Source organism: Linepithema humile, chromosome 6 (genome assembly GCF_040581485.1).
Source record: "Linepithema humile isolate Giens D197 chromosome 6, Lhum_UNIL_v1.0, whole genome shotgun sequence".
Classification (NCBI taxonomy): Eukaryota; Metazoa; Arthropoda; class Insecta; order Hymenoptera; family Formicidae; genus Linepithema; species Linepithema humile.
The window spans coordinates 17,249,020-17,270,894 of NC_090133.1; the positions used below are offsets into that span (position 1 = coordinate 17,249,020).

The 21,875-nt window shown below is 39.0% G+C and overlaps 1 protein-coding gene across 2 annotated transcripts in view; it reads left to right on the forward strand.

Moving 5' to 3' along the window:
- Positions 1–3,101: 3,101 nt before the first annotated feature.
- The window catches only part of LOC105674737 (serine-rich adhesin for platelets-like), a 41,792-nt gene continuing 23,018 nt past the window's right edge, over positions 3,102–21,875 (forward strand). The window contains exons 1-2 of one of the 2 annotated variants that reach the window (XM_067357029.1): positions 3,121–3,253; positions 3,360–4,423. The gene's annotated coding sequence lies outside the window, so the exon portion shown is untranslated. Of the gene's footprint in view, positions 4,424–21,875 lie in introns of both variants that reach the window. The other variant, XM_012371251.2, reaches the window with a different exon arrangement.

Genomic DNA, 21,875 nt, shown 5'->3' on the forward strand with positions numbered 1-21,875 from the left:
TTTTACATTTTGAGTGACATAGAATCAAATTAAAGTTTCCACGGTATGTGAGCAAAATAATTGTAAGATTTTGGGACTCTACAGTTTATCGCATGTATGTTGGTATCAGCATAAGTAATCCCATTCATTAAAGTAATAAAGAACGATGAGCACAATTTCTATCAATTCTTTCATAATGCTGAAAGTGAAAAAAAAAAAATACTGAATGTTACGTTTCTTGTTGCATATCGCGCAAAGGGAAGCGTATCGACCGCGGATGATTTCCCCAGCTTCCTTGTCGCAGCGAGACCGCTACAATTTTCAGCAATCTGAGTTATTATATAGGGTGATCACGATTGGCGCATCGATTTATGCCTCGGGCACACCGCCGCATCGCCATCTCCGCGCAGCTCCATTTATTATTCTATTAAATTCGTAGTTTCCCGTCGGGGCCCACCCCTGCCTAGAGCTGTCTCGCACTCACGACTTAATGCGATATTCATACCAAGGCGGGCAAATGGACCCCGGGCTCCGGTCCGCACGCCATATTATAATTAAGTCGGACACCGTGCGGGATCCTCCCCCGCCCAATTTTTCTTATCCCCGGGGCGGAAAGTGGCAGGCTTTTATCCACGCGTAGTTGTAACAAAGTTGCAACGACAATATCCGCCGGCGGCCGATCTTTCTTATCGCTGCCGCTGCACCGTGTCGACACCTGTAATTATTTTAATAGTTCGTTCGAGCGATGACAGCATGCACTACTGTAATTGCCGCGCGCGCGCCGGTGGATTGCGTTAACTTAATGTGTAACAAATAGAAAATACGCATTACCTAGAGCGATAAGTAACGGCGCCAGACTTGCGGCAACAGATCGACACTGCGTATTTCGTGCTTTGAAACGTTGAGTGTTCTGCCTCTAAAAACGTCTCGACGATAAAAAGATCTATTGTCAAAAAGCGTATTAAAAGAAATACTTTGTAACATTTTCTAAATTGTCTTTATGGTCACTGATATAAAATGACAAATTTTAAACACTGGTGAGTCAACAAAAATAGATAAACGCGGTATGCATAAAATGGTATTCTAAAGCTTCTAAAAATTTAGAATTTTTCGTTTAATCTTGTTCTTTACCTATCTTTTTGACATTCCCAAAATACCTAAAAATATAAAATGTATTGAGTAAAATAAAGTTCAACGATTGTGTTAAGATAATGTAATTGAAAAAAATGTGCATTATCGATGTTGTGTTATCAGCGTTGCGATAGAAAAAGACGGTTACTTAAAATTATTCGAATATTTCTTAACTTTGAAATGTAAATTGCAAACTTCTTGCCAAGATTTTCTTCAGACCAGTCAACGTAAGTAATGCAACTTTTCTCTCAAAGTTTACGTTTGGAAATTCTAAAACGCCCTGCGAGGAGAGAGAATACGTGAAGTCACGCGCCCGTTGCAATTCTCGGTAACTACGCTGCAGCAGATGCACCGTTTGGAAAACAAACACGCGTGCCATGCACGTTGAAAGGGCGACAGCTTGAGGGACGGCGGTGCAGCGGGGGATGGTGGCGTCCGTTGCACACTGATAACACAATTAGCTTGTCTCGTCATGCGCGACCTCTGATAAGGGCCCACTGTGCCCTGCTCCCGCCCCCCCCCCCCTCCGGTCACTATCCTCTTTCTTCGTCGTCCCACATCATGCGACCGGCAGAATCGGAGCCGGGCAAATCGTCCGCGCGTCAGGCAGGATCAGGCAGAGAACGAGAAGATCCCCTCGGGACTACGCGGCGTTTCGGGGATGCGCGATAAGGGCGCCGGCTTAACCCTCTCTCGCTAAGGATTCCCCGCGCGATGCGACGTTAATACCTTCCGGCAGGTTTTCCTCAGTTGATTTATTTTCCCCACGAGAGAGCCTACAATCGCGCGATGCGTACGCATATAGACGGATTTGGGAGAGGAGCGCCGGACCACGTGCCATGAAGTAGCTAAAGATTACGGAGCTCAAACTCGTTTCGCTGGAATTTCTCGCTCCTTGTAAATTCGAGATGTAAAGAAATATTTGTGTCAGCGTCACACATTCTGCACAGCATCGATCGTGCAATTATTTTTCATCTGTGCCAACCTCACGTCGAGTTTAACCGAGTCAAATTTTATCGTTTTACATCTCAAATAATATGTGTTTGCAAAATTATCCTCTTTTCAATAAAAAAAAATAATAATAATAACACGTTCGATAACCTGAGTTACACTATGATGACTATTAATGCCATTGCAAAAAAATTTCCGGATCCGTCTACGCATATATCTGCAGACGCAACTATAGCGGCAGATTGAGGGATGCTGAAAGGGATATCTATCCCTTTTACGATTGTTTTATGCATTTCCGGCTCTTTAAAAGAATTCGTTATTTTTATATTAAAGTCCATTTATAATTTTCCGGTTTCAAAAGGAAACTATCATTGTGTCCACGTGTCATATCTTTTTATATCTGCCACGTGCCAGCCATACGCCGTGCATACATCGTAATTCTTTTCGCATGGAAATTCGTATTTATGGGGAGAGAGGGTTGATTCTTTGAGGGAGACACTTTTTATCGAATGTATGTTCAATATCATAAATGGTATTAATGGTAGAAAGAACTTGGCTTTAACTTGGAATTAATGGCAAAAAAATATTGTATTTTATTTTATTCTTATTCACTTTCTCTCCTATACGGATCATTTGTTGTACCTGATGTTAAAACTTCTTTATGGTGCTATAAAAAAGGATTCCTGAAAAAATTCCTGAGCATACCAGGGATAGTAGAAACCTTTACTTTTTTTATTGTTATACGTGTTCGAAAAGAAATAACGAATAGTCAGGAAAAGAATTATTATTTTATAGTCGTAATTGTCCTCACTATTTAAGAGGACAACCTTCGTTTGCCTGCGCTTTATATCTCAATCGCTTTCTAGAATCTTCAATTTATATTTTCTTTGCCTTTCAAAACAGCATGGAATTTTGAAAAAAGCAAAGACCAGCGGGTGGTGGAAGAGAACATATCGGTCGTAGGGGGTGGAACACGGTACGGTAATAGCATAAATCCGTGAACTGTGTGTAGTCGGTTCCCGATGGTAGCAAGGAGGGGGAAGGGACAGGCCGGAGGCAGACCGAGCGTTGGAAGAAACGACAGTCGCCACTCGACGCCTGCATCGAACGGAAGGTAGCTCTGCGAGCACTCGGCTTTTTTTCAAAATTCTACTTCACATTGTGTGTCGTCTTTGCTGAGAAAAATCTCGAGGCAAGTTTCAAGCACGAGAAATCCTTGATAATCGTGATTTACATTTTATTTAAATAAAAAATTTTTTGATTTTATTTATTTATTTTTTTTTTTTTTTTTGTTAAAGGATATAATTTCAAAGAACAATGAAATATCACGGGTTTCTGGATCCGGTGTAAACGTCTGGCGGAGGGAGTATCGATCGGAGGATCGATCAATCGCGCGAGCGGGTCGGGCGGAAGCGTCTCTTCCGGCCGGCACAAATTTCGGCGGTGCGATCGCGCCCGATCGCGTCCGTAGAGAGGAGATCGAAGAGACTCAGATCATTCGTTAGGCTACCGGCGTTTGCATCACCATTTCGCTCGTCGTTGTCGATTCGCACACGCGACCGAAAGCAGCGCTACTCGTGAAAGTGCGCGGCGGTGGCGTCTGTCTGTCAGCGGGACAGGTGCGAGAGTATTGAGACGAGGTGAAAACAATAGGAAAAAAGAATAAAAGATACTTGAAGTGAATAAGTAAGCGGTTCTTTTCCTGAAAAAATCTGCCTAGAACATTAATGCGAAGTATAAAGATTAAAGGGAGAGAAGGACATATTTAACGAAGTATTTAAATAAATATTCAAGTAAATAAAAATAAAACAAAAACGCACGACGTATCGCACGATAGTTTATTATTGAAAAAGAGATAATAACAGACAAATAAAGTAAACTGACACTTAGCGGACTACAGAAAGAGAAAGAGAGAGGGGGAGAGAAAGACAGAGAGAAAGTGACATTTATTCGAGCGTCTTGAGAGAGGAAGAAAGAAAGCAGACGACGAGTAGGCCCGAAACAGGTCTTGCAGCACGTGACATAGGCAAAAATTCGCCGGCTGGAGAAGAGATCGGTGCAATTGGTAACGGAAGTCTTGTGCGCGAGTGTGACACATTCGGTCATTTCCTCGCTTCGATTTTTTTATCTCAGTTATTGCGTGAGAAAGTGCGGGTCTGACGTTTGTCGCGAGAAGGACGTTCCAGGATTATTTCAGGATCAAAAGAAGAAATTTCGTAACGACCTGGAAAAAAAGGGGGAGGGAAAGGACCGTGTAACACGCTCGCACGCGCGTGTGTGAGGAGACACGATAAATTGATATTGTTTTATCGGATATCAGCGAGAACGAGAGTGAGAGCAACGGATCTCAGCGCTTGCCGGGGTAAGTACTTTGTTTCGTTTAGATCGAATATACACAGATGTAAACACGCGGTAGAAACGCCTCGCCGGCGCTCAGCAGAAATCGATCATCCTCGCAATTGGTCCCCGCGGATATCGCGAATGTCACGTATCTTATGCGGAACTGCAAATTGTAGCCGATAATTTGCGTTTTTAGGGAATGGTCACGAAATGTCGCAAAAAATTCGCGAAAATTACCAGTGATATATTTGGAGTCATTCAATATCATTCGAAAATTAGAATACAATAATCTTGAAATGTTAATTTATTAAAATTAAAATAGTATTTTTCACCATTTGTTAAAGAAACATTAAAAATATATTTTATTACTCAACAGTATTAATCTCAAATTAATCTTTCTTTCTAAAAAATAATGTTGCTATATGCAAAATGATTTTTAATAATCTTGTTTTGTGACATTTCAAAAATTGTCACAGATTCTATAATACGTGTTTAAATTTTTAATTTTTTGATTACAAATCTTGATATTGTTTTGTATCAATTACAATTTCTCATTTGTTAAAGAAGTTTATGCATTCAAATACTTCCGGACTGACGCGTGATCGAGATTATGGTAATGAATCGGCATCAGCATCGATTCGCGACGATGCGTACACATTAGAAACGTGTGTGACCAATTAATTAATCCGCAACGTGTTGTGGGTTCCCGCAGTTCATTTGCTTGTAAACAAATGATGTGGAATCAGGCTAAAAGCGCGATTGTTGATATGCCGACCACTCTTTGCGTAATTACTCACCTTCGCGATCGTCGCTCATTAATACGAGATACGCTGTGCTCGGCGCACGGAGCAAGGTGCTGTGTAATTAAATCCCCTTGTATCCAAGAACAATTACGCTCGTTAACGGAGCGCACTTCGCGGTTCTCAATTAGTTTCAAGAATACGATTCCGCGACACGAAACACAAATTTAATTCTGCAAAAATAACTTCACCTGTTTCTCAACCAGGAAAGAAACAAAAAGTACTTACGTTTTGCAATGAGTGTTACGTAATATATCGAAACGGTCAAAACGGTCATTATTTAATAAAAGAATGCATAAAAGTTTGTCAAAAGATCACTGTTTTAAAATAAAACTATTTGAAAACAAATTTTATGCACTAAGCAATATTTTCTAATGATCTTTCTAATGATAAAACTAATTGTTCCATAATGAAGAATGCGTATAATTAACATACGTTAATTATTGCAAACAGTTCTCCCTCCTTCGGATTTTTGTATCAATGCTTTCATTCTTCATGTAAAACATCGGCATAATCTTTGGTTTAATCATCGCTAATATCATCGGCCATTTATCGTAACAATCTGCTGCTTAATGAAACTACTTTATATATGTTATTGTGCAACGAAAATTACTCCATTTAGTATACTCGTTACTCGCCATTGAACGCGAAAGCGACCAATTATTGACTTTTATATCTTTATCCTTGTCGTCCATGTGTGCCACGCGATAAAATCCGCCGGAACGCACTGCAGCAGAACCGTAAAAAAATATATTGTCTAACAATAAGATTAATAAATGAGAAAAATTCACTCGAAATAGTTAAGATTCATTGAAACTATTTTTCAACAACCCTTGATTTAAATTTATGAAAACTATTTTCTTACTATTTATGCTTTTGTGAAAGTTCTTTAAAAAGGTGTACATTCAAGAATTAATAATCAAACAATAAAGGACGAGTAATATCCAAGCTTTTAGTGTAGACAATAACAACAGACGTCCTGCGTTCTTTCTTATGGCAGGCCAATTTTTTACGGCAGGTTAATTTTTTTATGGTCTTCAGGTATAGCAAATTTATAGCGTCGTTGGTACAATTGAAAGACTGATAATAAAAATCAGTTACAGTAAATTACAATGCACACTTTCGATAATAATTCGCGATCTTAGCTTTAAGCTAAGAAAATGGTAATATGAATAAACAGTTTAATTATGCAGGGATGTTTTCATAGATCATGTTTTAATTTCTCTTATTTAATTATCCTAGCCTTTAAATAATCTGCAAGTAATCAAAATAACATTTCCACATAATTCTGAGAATCACTGTTCGCTGCTCTATCGTGTTGTATATTTTAGAGATGAGTCCTCCTCGTGGAAGATAATGAACGATGATAAACTGCGAAAAGGGTGACGTCACCGACCAGATAATACTATAAAATATTAGGAACTTTAATGTCTTCGACCATTAGAAGTCAGAAGCAGTTAGATATGATTAATAGTCCAGCTATCAACCAATGGGAAATGATAAATTTTTATCTCCATTCTGAAAAATATATTCCTAATTTCCTTTGAGAGTTTCCGAAGTCGTGTATTAAAGCACTTATTTCTTTGAAAAAATTTTCAAATAAGAAATATCAACATTTGTTATAAAATATCTATTTTATTTTTGTAAAAATTTTTGTTATAGAATTGAGATAACTATTTTATTTTTTTCACTATTGATGCTTGCCGTAATCGATAATTACTTGAAACAATTTTAGGGAATACGAATAGTTAAAACATTTATTTTTCACAAAAATAATTTTTTTACCTTTATATTTTTAATCATTAAAGACGCGCGATTATCTATGCCGGCTTGTCAATTTAATTTAATTAACTGAAGTGATTTAATATTCTCTCGAATTGAAATGTGGGTAGTCTATATTCCCGTATTAGAGTATGATCACCTAGTCCAGTGCGGCTGGTAAGGTCATCAATACTCGGTTAATGGAGGTCAGGATCCGCATTCGTCAGAACCATAAAGAAACTTATTCAGATCAAAATAAATTCATCACATGATGATATCAATTTCTCAAAACGGTTATAATGCTTTAAAGTGTCAGTAATATTTTACATATCATATGATAACTATTTTTATAATCATCAGTAATAATTAATCTTTATATTTAAATAATTAATAATCTGTATTTTGAATTTATATAAATACTTTATTATTATCAATTATTTAAAACACATTAATATATAAAAATATTATAATTAAGTTTTTTTAATGAAATTTAGAATAATAATTAGAACACATGCTAAATTAATTACTATACGATATATAATAATAAATGGTTACTAATTATATTTTAAGGATATTATAACGCGTAATTTTATTGACAAATAAGATTACTTATGTCCCATTATAAAATCTATTTTGCGTATATAAATAGCGGTATAATTTTCTTTGATCTTTGGTGCTTAGAAGAGTTAAAGAGCGGTGTTGCATTCATCTTGCCCAGGTGCACACCTTGCAACAATATTATGAGCGCCGGTGCGCACCGCGCGTGGACCTTGTTTTGTAACGTTGCTGGAACAACTCTGCACTGTATCTACTTCCATCGATTGTGGAGAGTGTAGACACGGAAAAGAGAAGTGCGGATAACGCCGCGCTAATCACTACGTTCAAATACATTGTTATGTCATCGCTAACGAATACACCATATGCGATAATTATACATCCGGAAATAATTTATCGCGCGAACAGATTTCTTCGATGAGACCTTGCATTACGATGTTATTATGCGATTTTCCATGAACTTGATAAAGTTAAGAAAGTGAGCTTAAAATTATGTCGCAGTATAACGGCAATTTAATAATATAAAAGAAGAAATAAAATTAAATTGGATTTTAATAATGAGAATATAGGCTTTTTCTCAGAAAAACTAAAATTTCTGAAAATCCTCATAATATAAAACTTCAATGATATTGAATAAATTATGACTCGCCTATTTATGTGGTAGATTTGAAAACTACTCGTGTAATTACATTTTATGGGACGACGCAACACTTTCTAATGAGACCCGATCGGAATATCAGGCTCGACATTGATCTCGATCGCGCAATCCGCAGATTCATCTCACGTTTCCAGGCTTAACGACGAAAGTATACGTGCCGACAATTCGGGTCGGCCGTGACACTCTTCTCTCGGTGCTTTCCAATGCGTCAATGAATAAACTGGTGTTAATGTGAAGAAATGTATATTGCGTCCGGACATGGAATTTTCCATATTTAGGCTTTCTCCCAGCAGACGCTCACAGCTCAAGTTATTATTTCATAAGTGATCTGAGGAGCATCTCGATAGAAATTTTCCGTAATTATTACGTCAGCAATTCCTTGACCCTTTCGTCGCCTCAATTATCGACATTTTATTGCGCAAGTAAAATTGTGCACAGTTGTTCTTGTGTCACTTTGTCCTTTACTTCATATTATATCCTTGATATTATATCATTGAGTGAGTGCAGTACCGCTTTAATCGCCCCTGGACTTAAAACGGTATTCATCTTATAATTCTGTATTCCAAACGGGAAATGCCCGAGCCGGTGAGAGCCTTCGCTTCGGTAAAAGCAATTCTGCACAGAGATGCGCGGCGTTTATTCGAACGTCGTTTAGGGCCGTTTGGATTCAAGTTTACCCTCCTTCGTTGCTTGCCCTTCCCATTAAAGGCAGCAGCTGCGTTTAGACGATTGCCATGAAACTCGAAGCGGGTACGTACGTAGGCGCGCGCGGATAAGAGGGATGGGTCGATAATTGTGACAGAAATTCAATCCTTTGCAAGCTGGACCTAATGCCCGCCACTGACCGCCAATTCAATCAAGCGCCCGCCAATCGCGGCCCCCGGAACGGGATTTTAGTCGGCGCGCAGCGCTGAGGGATTTCGTTACGGTCCACTGCCGCCAAATAAAATTCCGTGGAACGTGTACGGGCCAAACGAAAATAGGTATTAACTACTCGATGGCGTACGTGATGGCTCCAAAACACTCGCCTATGTAAATCGTTCGCTAACGTCCGCCGGAGCGCAACAACAGTATATCCACCGATGGGATTGGTGAAATGGATTAAAAATAAATTAAATCGCTGGAGCTGGGTTCAACGGCACTACTAAATATCGCATCAAGAAAATTTCAAAGGAAAAATATCATAGATTCTGATGAAATTTTACAAGTTGGATTTTTGTGGAATTCGTTTGAAAGCGTGTTTATCATCCCTCCGGAAAAATTCCGTATAAAATATCAAAAATGACTTTTAACAAATATTATTTGCAAAAGAGAGATTCATCATTTTAATCTTGCAATCGTCTACTTGTAAAAAAAATTATAAATATTTTTACTAGAACTATAATAAAATTTGCGGCTAAATGTAAATTAAAAGTCTCTCGCTCCTTTCTTTATCGCGCGCGAAGCTTTTAATTGAAATTACTTAGAGGTATCTAAATGCGGAAAGCGTTGCAATTTCGCAGCAAGATGCACTTAAGACGCTTCGTGGCGCGTCGGCAGCGTATTTCCTCGTCGACGTGCGAATGTTCACGCTCTCGGAGCGAAATGCAAGAGACGATGACACGCGCGTTCGTGATGTTTTCCCGCGCGGAAAGAAACGTCCAGCAAGGAGCCAGGAAGTAGCAAGGATGGCTCTACGTTGCGGTACATTGTCGCACGTAAGATCGTGACGTTACGTTACACGGAGACAATGTTAACATCGGAACGGTGCGCGACGGCGTATAGTCGATTTAAACGCTGAATCGACTATCTCGGCGTTTAATGTTTTCGAAAAACGAAATTCTTCAAGTGCAACACGCAAAACTTGCAATCGTATTGTATAACAATATACAATTTCAGCTTGATAGCAATTTAAGTTTTGTCACATTTGTGACATTGCATGTATAAATATTTAATGCGTATTATATTTATATTACATTTTAATACTTACAATTATTTTAGAAAGTCTTTAATTTAATTCAATTTTTAAATTAAAAAGTATAACTGTGGAAGTTGAGTACATATAAAAATCAGTATTTATTAACTGCAAATTGCATAGTTGTATAAATCAAAACAGCGATAATGCCTAAACGCTAACTCATAACGCATAACATTTACGCAATGGTTTATGCGGTAGCTTGTACCGTTACGTATTACGTGGGGCAATTTGAGGAGGCAACCTAACGAGGATTTGTTTTGTGTCTAGAAGGGCCACGGAAGAGACCTCCCGTAGCTACTTTGTGGGTGCAATTATGGCAACTCCGTTAATTTCTACACCGTGTCGGCGAGTTGTTACACGGCGCGCTGGTTTTCTGGTAGCTGGAAATAATACCAGTGTTATGAAACGGAAAACCGTTCTGTTTTCACAGGTTGAAGAACTCAAGATTATTTATTTAATTTCTTTATAAATCGTGCAGCGTAAAATTGAATTTTGACACAACGAATAATCGCGGCTATTAAGCTGTAATGAGCTGTTAATGAAATCAATCTTTTTTTTTATTGAAATATTTAAACATTAAATTCTTTGCTATAAATATAATGTAAACGCAAACCAATGTAAAAAACATCGCGTGAAAGCATAAATTACAGACGTCTTTTATTATGAGAATCGGTGGTTTTAACGCGACCGACAGGAAGTATCACCACCGTCTAACTTTCGCGCCTTTATCCCGCAGTCGCGAGCGGTTTCAGGTTCAAGGCTCTCACCGCACTACCGTTTTGTTGCGTCCTGCTGACGCGTGGGTAGTGGCTCGATTTTTGCCGACGAATTTGGCTCACAGCTGACCCCGTTCAGAGACCTACGTTTGATTCCCCGGCGAGCTCGTCGATACAATCGGAGAAAGGAGCGTCACGCGTGTTACTTGACACGAAGGTTGGAAGGTTAACAGCATGTTGCATTAATTGCGAGCGAGGGAGAGGAAGATGTTACATAACACCGGGATGTCCGCTCGTTCGTACTTGATGAAGCATTCAACATGCACGGCTACCGCTTATCACCTTGAAACAGTTTAAAATCGTAAAGCATACGATACGCGAGAAAGATTTTTTAATTATATGCCTTACTTATTGAAAGAAAAAATCATTCCAGATCTTGTCTCCGCGATCATAATGTCGATTTTTGGAAGAGAAAAGTAAAGTGAAAAAGACATTAGCGCAAATTAAAGCGATAAACGCGAACTATCAGCGATGATTATTAAAAGTGATCATAATATAGCAAAAAATTATATCGCAATTATGTAAATACAGATAAGAACAGTTATTGCTGTTCTGCAACGCAGGCATAAACTGCGATTTCTTTTTTTCTTTTTCTTTTTTTTCATTAAATTGAACCTGCGTGGTCAATTCGAAAGTGCAATATATCATTTTAATCTATTCACAAAAAATATTGATCGCGCGCGTGTTTCTTTTTGTCGAAGCGCGTATCTCTTTCATTGCCGCACGGAGGAAATAATCAATGGAGGAGAGCCAGCGATATAGGAAAGCATCTTCCTTTTCATTGACCGACAGCACCCGGGAGGTTGGCTATTAAAGTAATCACAAGACTTGGCGCGGGGCAATTATACGACCGGGTATTTAAACGCCGAGTACCTGTCGCGCGCGTTGAAATATGACTCAGCTCAAAGGTAGGTGCCGGTCAAACCTTCTTTTGGAGCGGATATGCTCGCGGGATTCTCGGAATTAGCCGTAAGGGATCTCGAGCGTGCCTCCAACACGGACTTGCCATTGTCGTGAGATATCGTCGAATGTTTCGAGGGGACCTTTGCACGACGTGTACAAAGGATTTTAACAAACGAAGTGCTACAGTCAAGCACGTTTAATGTCGCGATGACAAAGCAATATAATAAAAACACCGTTAACAGACAAAAGGAGAAAATAAGAAGAGAAAAATAAGATACGCTTGTAAAAGATGATTCTTGAAAAATCTATTGTCTAGTAAATCTTAGCGTTTAACTCCTAATTCGTGTTACTATGATCACACAATTGTGCTTGCTTCCTTTTTCTCGTTTTTTCAAGATACGCTATATTAAAGTCGGATTACAATAGAGATCATTATCTTATATTTCCAATTTAGATTTTTTATCTTAAATTTAGTTTTATTTTAAAATTTTAATCAAAGCTTTGAGCTTTGAAATTTTTTACAATCGTAATGAGCGAACATATGATATAAAAGTCACTCATTTGAAAATACTGAGCCAGAAATATAGATAAAGCATTAAAATGACGTCTAATGCAGTCTTATTGATAACATCGCATGCAACATCGATATTCATCCGCTCTGAAATGCAAGCCTGCCAGCCAAAATTGGCAACGAGACCTGCAGTGGACCTCCCTTCTTCTCGATCGGGGAGTCCGGGCAAAGTTTACGGTCGATCAAGCAAACGTGATTCGCCGGCACGTTTACACGGGCGACTTGGTCGCCGCTCGAGCGAAGTCACCCGTCACGCGTTTTCATTCCATATTCGACGAGCGAAATCAATTAGACGAGGCTTAATTATAGGGGCGTGCGCGCGCGTACGCGCACCATCTGGCGCGCGGTGATTAACGGGAGAACTATTTTCTGTCGTTTACCGCGGTTTCCCGCGTGTAACGGTTCCCACGGGTAGGCCGGGAGAGTTCCCGCGAAACGGATGACGTTGTCGTTCGCGTTCGTCCGGTTGGAGCCGGACAATCTTCCTTTTGTCTTCGCGGCCGACTCCAAGGGTCGGGCAGGAAACGGCCCAGTGACTTCCTTCGCGGAGTGATGATGCAGAGGTAGAAAAATGCGTTTATTCAGGAGTGATTCTGCACTAGAGATACCAACTCTCTAAGATTACTTAGAAAATCCTCAGCTGCTTGGCTGCAATTGAAAGCGGTTCAAAGGCCCGTTGTGTGTGCGTGCGAAATTCATACGGATTCTCCGTCTTCTAAGATCGAGATTAAGGCTGCGAATCTCAAATTTCATTGAGTTTATCCCGGGGCTGCGTGGAAAAGCGCATTGGCAACGCCAAGGCTTATACATACGCGCTGTCACGATAGTGCGGTAAGTGGGCCAAGCGATGTGTGTGTGAGTCGGTACCGAACCTACATCGAAGGTGATCATCGCGAGAGGGATGAGGCTTTCTCAGGGCCAGCGACCGCCGCTGGCGGACGTACCTCGGCTCCGATGGTATCGAGATCGATGTGTCGATCGCAAGAAGCGCGTCTCGCGTTACATCGACGGGTCGTAACGGATTGTCTCAAGCGCGCGATGGTCATTCTAATCGGGTCAATTTTAATGCCGGCTTCGTCGAAGGACGTAAAATGAATAATGGTGAAACTTTTTTAATTCGATCCTTCGCAGCTCGAGACGAGACACGGACGATCGATGCTGACCGCTGGGGTCGTAGATATGGCGTGAAACGGTAATTATTCGCCGTGTATAATTAATTATTTATGCGAGAAACAAGTTCCGACCGGCAACTGGATATTTCTCATCTTCTCTTCTCTCGTTATCATTAGCATGTAAAAAGCAGGTAAAAGAAGCGTTTCCGCGATGCAGATAACTTCGTCACCTGTATATTACCTGTTTTACTTTACTCCTCGCTAAACTTCTTTATTAAAAATAATTAATATAGTGTTTTTCATAGTTAACCTGTGTTATCAAATAGACATGAAAAATATCTGCTATTTTTTTTGTGCAATTTTGTATAAATCATAAAAAGTTCATTGCAGTGCAAAATTACCTTCCGCTTAAAAAAAAGGGGATGAGCATTCACGCAAACGCAATATATAAAATTCTATGTTTATGCAATTGATATAACGCGCGGAGAACGACACGGGATGAATCGATAAGATGCGCCGAGTGAAAGCAAGTCGAATTTCAGACGCCGATGATGTCTTTTTTTTTCTCGATGGCGCGTAGTTCCCGCATTTAAATGCCGATATACAGTGGCATCGCGCCGAACATAAATGTCGTCGCGCGAGTTTCATTATTTTTTTCGGTGTGAACAGTACTTAAATCATTTTAAGACGATGCTCTCTGTACAAGGCGGTCTGGTGGCCTTAGGCTGTCGGTCACTGACACTGTTTCACAACCCGTGCGGTGAGCTTCGACGGCCCGGCTTGTGTCCTCACGTGATTACACGGCGGAACCAAAAAGCGGATGCTTCATTTCGATTCTATGTGGGATGGTCGACTTTAATGTCGAGAATAGCTGAACTTGAACAGCTTCAAATATACGTCACAAAATTGGCAAGAAAAAAAAACAAGTGGAAAGCTTTCCAATTCTAATTCTAAAAAATTTTGGAAAATTTTAAAAATAAAAAATAGAAATGTTAGAGAAATAAAAAAATTATCACCAATTTTTCCAGATATACATTGCTCATAAAATATAAAAAATAATTACGAGAATAAATATGTAAAGACATATGAATATAATTTAGAAAAATTTTACAAGTATTAAGAAACAAATAATGCAACTGCAATAAAAAAATTACAAGTTTAAACAATGAAGAACAAACATGCATCTTCGGGATTACAAAATATCGTATTTTTCATTGTTAAATAAGTACTGAAAGTTATTTAAACACTGATATTTTCAGTAACATTTCTCGAGATACGAACGGCAATGAGTTTTCTTATGCAGCAACGAGCAAAGACTTTGAAGGAACAAATAGGCAAAGAGGGATTCTTTCGCGGGGCAGAGAGCCGCACGAAGCGAGGAGGCTACCTTCACTCGGCGAAGGAGCTCGAAACTTTTCCGCGACCTTGGGGAGCTTCAGCATAAATCGCGTTGGTAAGCCGTGGAAGAGCGACCGGGCGACGTCTCGCTACGCTCCACGACTCTCCCCAAAGGGCATTCTAAAATCGGTCTTAAGGTCGTCCAGGAAACCGCAATACCATTTATTCCCCTCTCAATCGGAGAAACTTCTCTCATGAAATTGCCCTACCGTCGCCGCGGGTTCTCAAATCCCGCACGTAATATCAATAAGAAAACGAAGCAAATTGCCGAAGCAATGAAACGGTTCCGGAATAACGATTAAAGTTTTCGATAGATTTGAAAGTGCGATTTAAACGTGGCTGATGGTGCGATTAGACTAATCTTGCCGGGGACAAACTGCTTTAACATCTCCGGAGCAACGACCGTGTTAATACGATCGATACGAACCATTCTCAATTTGCACTTCGAAGAAGCGCAAATCATCGTAAACCTTGGTGTCGGGTCAAAAGTTATTGCGCGAATTACAATAGCAGAGCCGAACTCCTGTTGCGAGACCGAGGGGTTAACAATCGGGTCAATTCGTCATCTAAACCAGTTAGTCAGAAGACCAGATACGATCGACAAAACCCGATATCCCGCCTAACTGAATTATCTCTGATCAAACGCGAACAAGACCTCATTTTCGTGGAGCATATTCTAAAAGTTAATGGCGATTAATATTTTACCGATAGAAATGCAAGCGCAAAAGTTAAGTTGAAAAATTATTTTTAATTATGAAACATGAAGGTTTGACTTATAAAAATTTCAATTTTGATTACTATTTTTAATATTTAAATTATACAGATAGAAAATGGATAAAAACGCAGTGTTTTTTCATACATGACAGAATCAACTGCGCTTTCATCCTCGCGCTCTTTCATGTTAACGTCGTTTTTTACACTTTGTAATTTCAGCCCGTCGAGGTCAGGGAGAATGAAGCGCGCAAAGTGCGCGCGATGATGCGCATACTTCTTCGGCGACATCGCTCGCCGTGTTGTGTTTCAAATTCCAGCGTCGGCGAGTTGTTATAATTACGATATGTAATGCCGCAATTGCGTAACGTCTTCGTTTCCTCGCGCAATAATTCGCATGGATAATAATACCTGTCGCGTGCTTCCGGGATGACAAGCGACGTGATAAGTTTCAATCGAGAGATTGAGCTGAGATTGTCATTATCCGAACAATTATTAGAAAAATACTCAAACATTATTCATTGTATACTTATTTGTACAGTTTGTTTAAACCTCCATTCGTGACCGTGACGCTTTCACTGAGAATCTTAAATGTAGTTATCTGTGATGAATATCGCCGGAGTTGATTAGAAACACGCAAATATAGTAATCAATCGTAAAAATAATTACTACTGCCTGAAATAGGAAAATGTACATCGAGTTTATAATTTAGAATGTATTATTCACATACTGATTCAACCGATTCGTCCGCCATTGCTTTACAGCGCGCTTCAGCTTCGAGCTGCAAGAAATGCTGCATTGAAATTTCTGCTGTCGTCGCTCGTTACGTTCACATCTATCGCGCTTTTAACGGAAAAAAGCTACCGCCATCAATTTGACGGCTTCGGCGAAATTTTTATCTCTCTTCGCTTATAGGATAATCCTCAGCCATGCAGACTGAGTTCACTTTGTGAACAGTACTAACCATTCCGAGCGAATCTTCTTGAAAGCTCGAAGATAACGGTTAAAGGTTTTTACGCATGAAAGCTGTGGGATTTTTTGGCATACGTGATTCATAATTTTATGTTTATCAAGTTTTCACACACACACACATATGTATTTTCGGAATATTTTTTATTTTTTATAAAATCAAATAGAATTTAATTAATAATAATTGTGCAATATTTCATTAGAGTGTTATCTCAATATTTATAAGCAAAGCGATAAGCATGGAGCAAAGTTTATAAGTTTGTACGCATGCGAGAACTTTTTCATTTTTATCAAATTTCTAAATATAACAAAATCGTCATATATATTTCCTCAAATTTTTTGTCTACCAGCGAATATAAAATATCCGACATAAAATATCGTCTTGAATAAGTGAATCTCTCCACGAAGGTTCCGTGAGCCTCGACGGAAGTTCACAAGCTCGATCCTCGTTACGCACGCATTTGACGCTTTTACCCGAGAGATCTAGAGGTAAAATGTAGAAACCGAAAGCTTCTTTTAACGTCGTGTATCTTTTGGAACGCGTCCAAAAGCTTTCCAGACAGTTGGGCGCATAACTCGACATCTCACGGGAAGGTTATCGAAGAAGCTCGCGGACTCGAGAATAATATTTACGATAGCCCATGTTGATAGTTAAAATGGATACGGTCGCATGTCGACTTTGGATTAAACGAAAGCTGCTTTCGGAAACTATGAATTAATGCTTAACTTGGTTCAGTTATCAAATCTGCCTGGAATTTTTTGTTCTATGTGTAATTGTAAAAAGATTTCAACGTTAAAAGCTATGATTCCGAATCTTCGATTCGGCGCACAAGTGTAATGCCGAGGTCGCCTAAATAAGTTAGAAGTTCGAAACGAGAATTAGGTCGTCATTGAGTGCAAACAAAACACATGTTACTCTTTGCAGTTGTAGCCTTGGCCGCTCTCGATTATCTTGGCACTTCTCGTTATCAAGCGTTGCGCAAAGTTTTATGATTTATGATGATCTGTAGCGATGCTTAGGAAACAGATGCTCAATAAATTCAAAGCGAACGATTACAAATGAGTCTGTACGGTGCGATAAAAATTGAGTTGGGACAAATTGAGATAGCAAATAAACCTGCATGTATTAGATAAATAATGATATAATCAAGTAATAAATAAAATAATTGCGATTGATTAATTTGAAGTGCGATTAAAGATCGGCTTCTACGCAAATATAATAAACAAAAGTAAACTTACTTAATTATGATATTAAATTAAATCACCACCATTTAATACCTAAATATTTTTATCAATTTTAAAACAATCGATACGATGAGGAAAAAAACAAACGCAAAAGATGTTAGTTCATGAATCTCATTCCAAATATTATGAGAGCTTAAGTGTACTTCAAACAACCAATAAATCCAACCAAAAAAGATACTGTGCCTACCGCGAGTACCAACAACGTCTGCGAACAAATATATCACATTTGATAAATGTACCGTGCAATGTTTTGACATAAATAAACGATCGTGCTGGGCACGATCCAGTCTCGCGCCTCGCTTTCATCAAAAGCTTTTGATCACTCAAGACTCAACTAGCTAATTTCAATGTCTTTAGAATCTTTTTCTTTGATAATAAAATATACATTTCGGACCGCTTATTTTTCATACTCTAATGTTTATATTACATTTTTCTAATAATATAGTAGACTTACTTATATTCATTAATTCGAAATTGTTAATAAATCTCGAAACAATGATTTTTAATTAAAATATTTAATATATGTTAATGCAGCTGCATTCCACGCTTCCTTTTCATACCTCTCTGACGTTAGTCGCGATCATCGCTAAAGCCGCTACGTAACACTTGTTCATCAATACGCTTATGCGGTGCAAATGCTCTTGTCGTATAAATCGCATTTGAAATCTGTATTATGTGCGATACCGGTGGCGGGAATTGCATCGATGATGGTGACGCATCGTGGTCTCTCTTATTTTTTTCCCGCGCACCTCGCTGACCCTCTTACCTTGACCGTGGCACTCCTGAATTCCTCTGATAATTCCTTCCCGGCGCAGCACAAAAGTAAATACTGATCGCGCTTCTCGCTTTCTCACTCCGACGCGTCGCGAATTTTCTTCGTTCTTGCCGTAGCCGAGAAAAAAGCGGGGATCTGGCCTTTCTGTCGGGCGGCCTTAGTGCGTCCGGGTAAAAACGCTTATTGAAAGCCGGGGGATGTCCAGCGGCGCGCCGATCTCAAGGTGGACTCGAAATTAAACCGTTTACGAGATACGATGCTGCGTTTCGATACGCGAACCGGACCTAAGTGACGTAGGAACGAATTCCGGTACCGCCGAACAAGTTAATGTTGTTCTGTACTTTTGAAATAAATTTTTTTAGCTATTTTTGTGACAAATAATTGTTGTTGTTGGCATCATTTCTAATTTTAAATATCTGGTTCATTAAACGCGAGAACGTTAGATTTTATATGATCTAACGCCGTACGAGTGTACCATCACTTCATGCAAATTCGGGATATTCGCTTGGATAGAATTGATTCGAGAAGTCGCGTAACTCATTCCGCTAAACAAAATGGGCTTTCATCTAATTAGAGATGGCCGCTCGTTTTATGACCAATCCCACGGAGAACCTTTTAGTCAACATCAAACTTTTATAGTTCCACAAAGCACATTTGTCGTCATGGTCATTATTTTCTTTTCTGATCAAAATAGCACGAGAACAAAGTTTCTTTTTGCTTTTCACATAGACTTCGAACGAGTAAAAATATTATGACTCCGACAGAAAAAGAGAGAGAGAGAGAGAAAAAAAAAAGAGAGACAAAGGATGACACTTAGAAAAATGGACACGTGCATTTGAAGGTTCAAAACTACGTATAACACGAAAATAACACTAATTCTGAGAAAGTTTAGAAAATAAAACTGATGAATGCTTTCTAGACATTGCACCGTGTATATTAATAAGTCTGCAGTATTTTCCGCTTATTTTTTTCTACCTAGTAATTTTCCGTTCAGTGCTGATGTATCGAAGACGACGACCGACAAAACGACAACGGATCCGATCTTTCACTCTGACGTACTTGGCACGTATCTCACGCCGCGCGTTGCAGTCTCGTTCAGAAAATTCAGCTACTCTTCGATAAGCGAGATAAAGTGCAAGAGACTCGCGTTCCTGCATGGTCAGCTTCCCCGTTTGGAATCTCATTCGCGCCATCGTGCGATTCGGCACGTTTTCCAGTATTGTGGAGTATCCCGATTATTCTGGCGCAGAATATCTGCGATTTTTAATTTGCAGTTAATCTTCAGCTATTTTCCTATTGAATTTGCCAGTTAAAAATTTCTCGAACGCTTAAATGCGATGTATTATTTTTAATGCTTTAAAATTTTTTCACTGTTAGATTTAGAAACATTAAATATAGGACGGGATTAAAGTTAAGCAATGTTCTAAAGTTTAATATTTAAAAAAAAAACGAGGTAATCAATATTTAAAAAAAAACATAATTAAAAGCTGGAAATCTTATATTTTTATTATTTAGATTTCTTTCTTTTCTTAGACATTTAATTTAAATAATTTCAGAAAATTAAATATGAATTTTGATTGTCAAAGAAGATAATTTTATTTGTACAAAACGCTTTTCACAATCAGCTTCTACGATCGCAATAAATAACGAAATTAAAAGTATAATTAGCATGTTGGCGAATAAATCGTTCCTTGATTAAAGAATCTTTGCGGTCGCGACGTAACCGCAAAGTCTGTCGGCTTGTGTACGATTTGTATCTCTTCCTCAACCGGAAGAGGGTCGTATCACCGACATGATTGTGTCGGGCTTACGAGTTTGCGGCACGCTCATTGTGTCTTATTAACGAGCAAACAAGCGAAAAGCAGTTATTGTATTTGCATTCGCCTATTTAGATTTTATGATTGATGTACAGAAGTGTGCGATATAGAAGATCGAACAAAAATGAATCATATATGATTTTAAATACCCAGATATTTCGTATCTTCGTTGAATATTTCAAATATTAGTCACGTATTTAGATATTATAAACATCTAATTGTGTTAAGTTTTGATCAAACAACTAAATGAATCAGATCATTTAATCTTGCCATTAATAAGTTTAATGATATGCCGATAAATTTTTTCTTTTTTTCTTAAGCATTGTCGACTTTGCGAAAAATTCACTATTATTTTAAACGTAAGTAGAAAAATCGATAATAGCGGCGCGAAGGAAGATGGCCATTCCCACGTTCCATCCTAAATCTCCGGTGAAGTCCTGCCAACCCCTTCCTTCCGCCCTTCCCGCCGTTTCCGCTCGTCCGCTGAGCCGAGCCTCGCAAATCGTCACCGTCAATTTCCATAATTTCCGCGTGAATGCACGCGCGTGTCCCATTAACGCTCCGGCTACGTCCGGCTTTTGAAAAAAGCCGAAGAAACGACGTTTCACAACGCGCTCCCTTTTGCCGTTCTCCGCGCGATTGTGCGAGCGCGAATTCACCGTATCACAATGAATTATGAATACCGATATTACGACCATGAATCCCATAGCGGCCCGCATGACGTTACTTTATGAGCGACAGTAAATATAATACTGCAATTAACACAATGACTCGTATCGCTAATGAAACGAGAGTCGCCGCGAATTTTGCAATTTCGCTCGAAGGACATACGCTCTTATGAAAGAGTAGATAATGCAAATATTGCCAGTTAGTTGAAGACTTTCAATGTCTGTGCAGTAAATTGCGTAATATCGAATCGCGTTACATGAATAAATCACTTTAAATTTCTTCTAATTATTACTTTCCTTTTTACGTGAATTTATTGTAATGTATCATTAAAAATCATGCTTTTTGTATTATCAAGAGTCGCAGAAATGAAGGATTTATCGTTATCAATAGAGAATCTAAAAGTCTGATCTAAACCTTCGCTTGAAGTACCGTTCTATCATCGGCATCCAATATAAAGTTCTGCACAAGAGAATTAAAGTTCAACGAGCGTGCAAACGCATTCAGACGGTATTCTTCATCCCGCTGCCGTATGCAGCGTCATGCGTACCTATAACAACTTCCTATTTATCGCGATCCTATTTATCGTCGTTTTCCTCGTCGTATGATGCGTCGCACGCGGCGATTTAGAAGTGTCCGCTGACTTGATCTTATGTGACACGAGATAACCTAAATTAGACAAGCCGCCTTGACGCTTAGAGCGCATTAGAGCAATTATCAGAGCGATTTAGTGTGAAGAACGGCGGTGAGACTTTGTACCGCTCATCAGTCCGCTAATTAAGCGATACTGCAACTGTTAT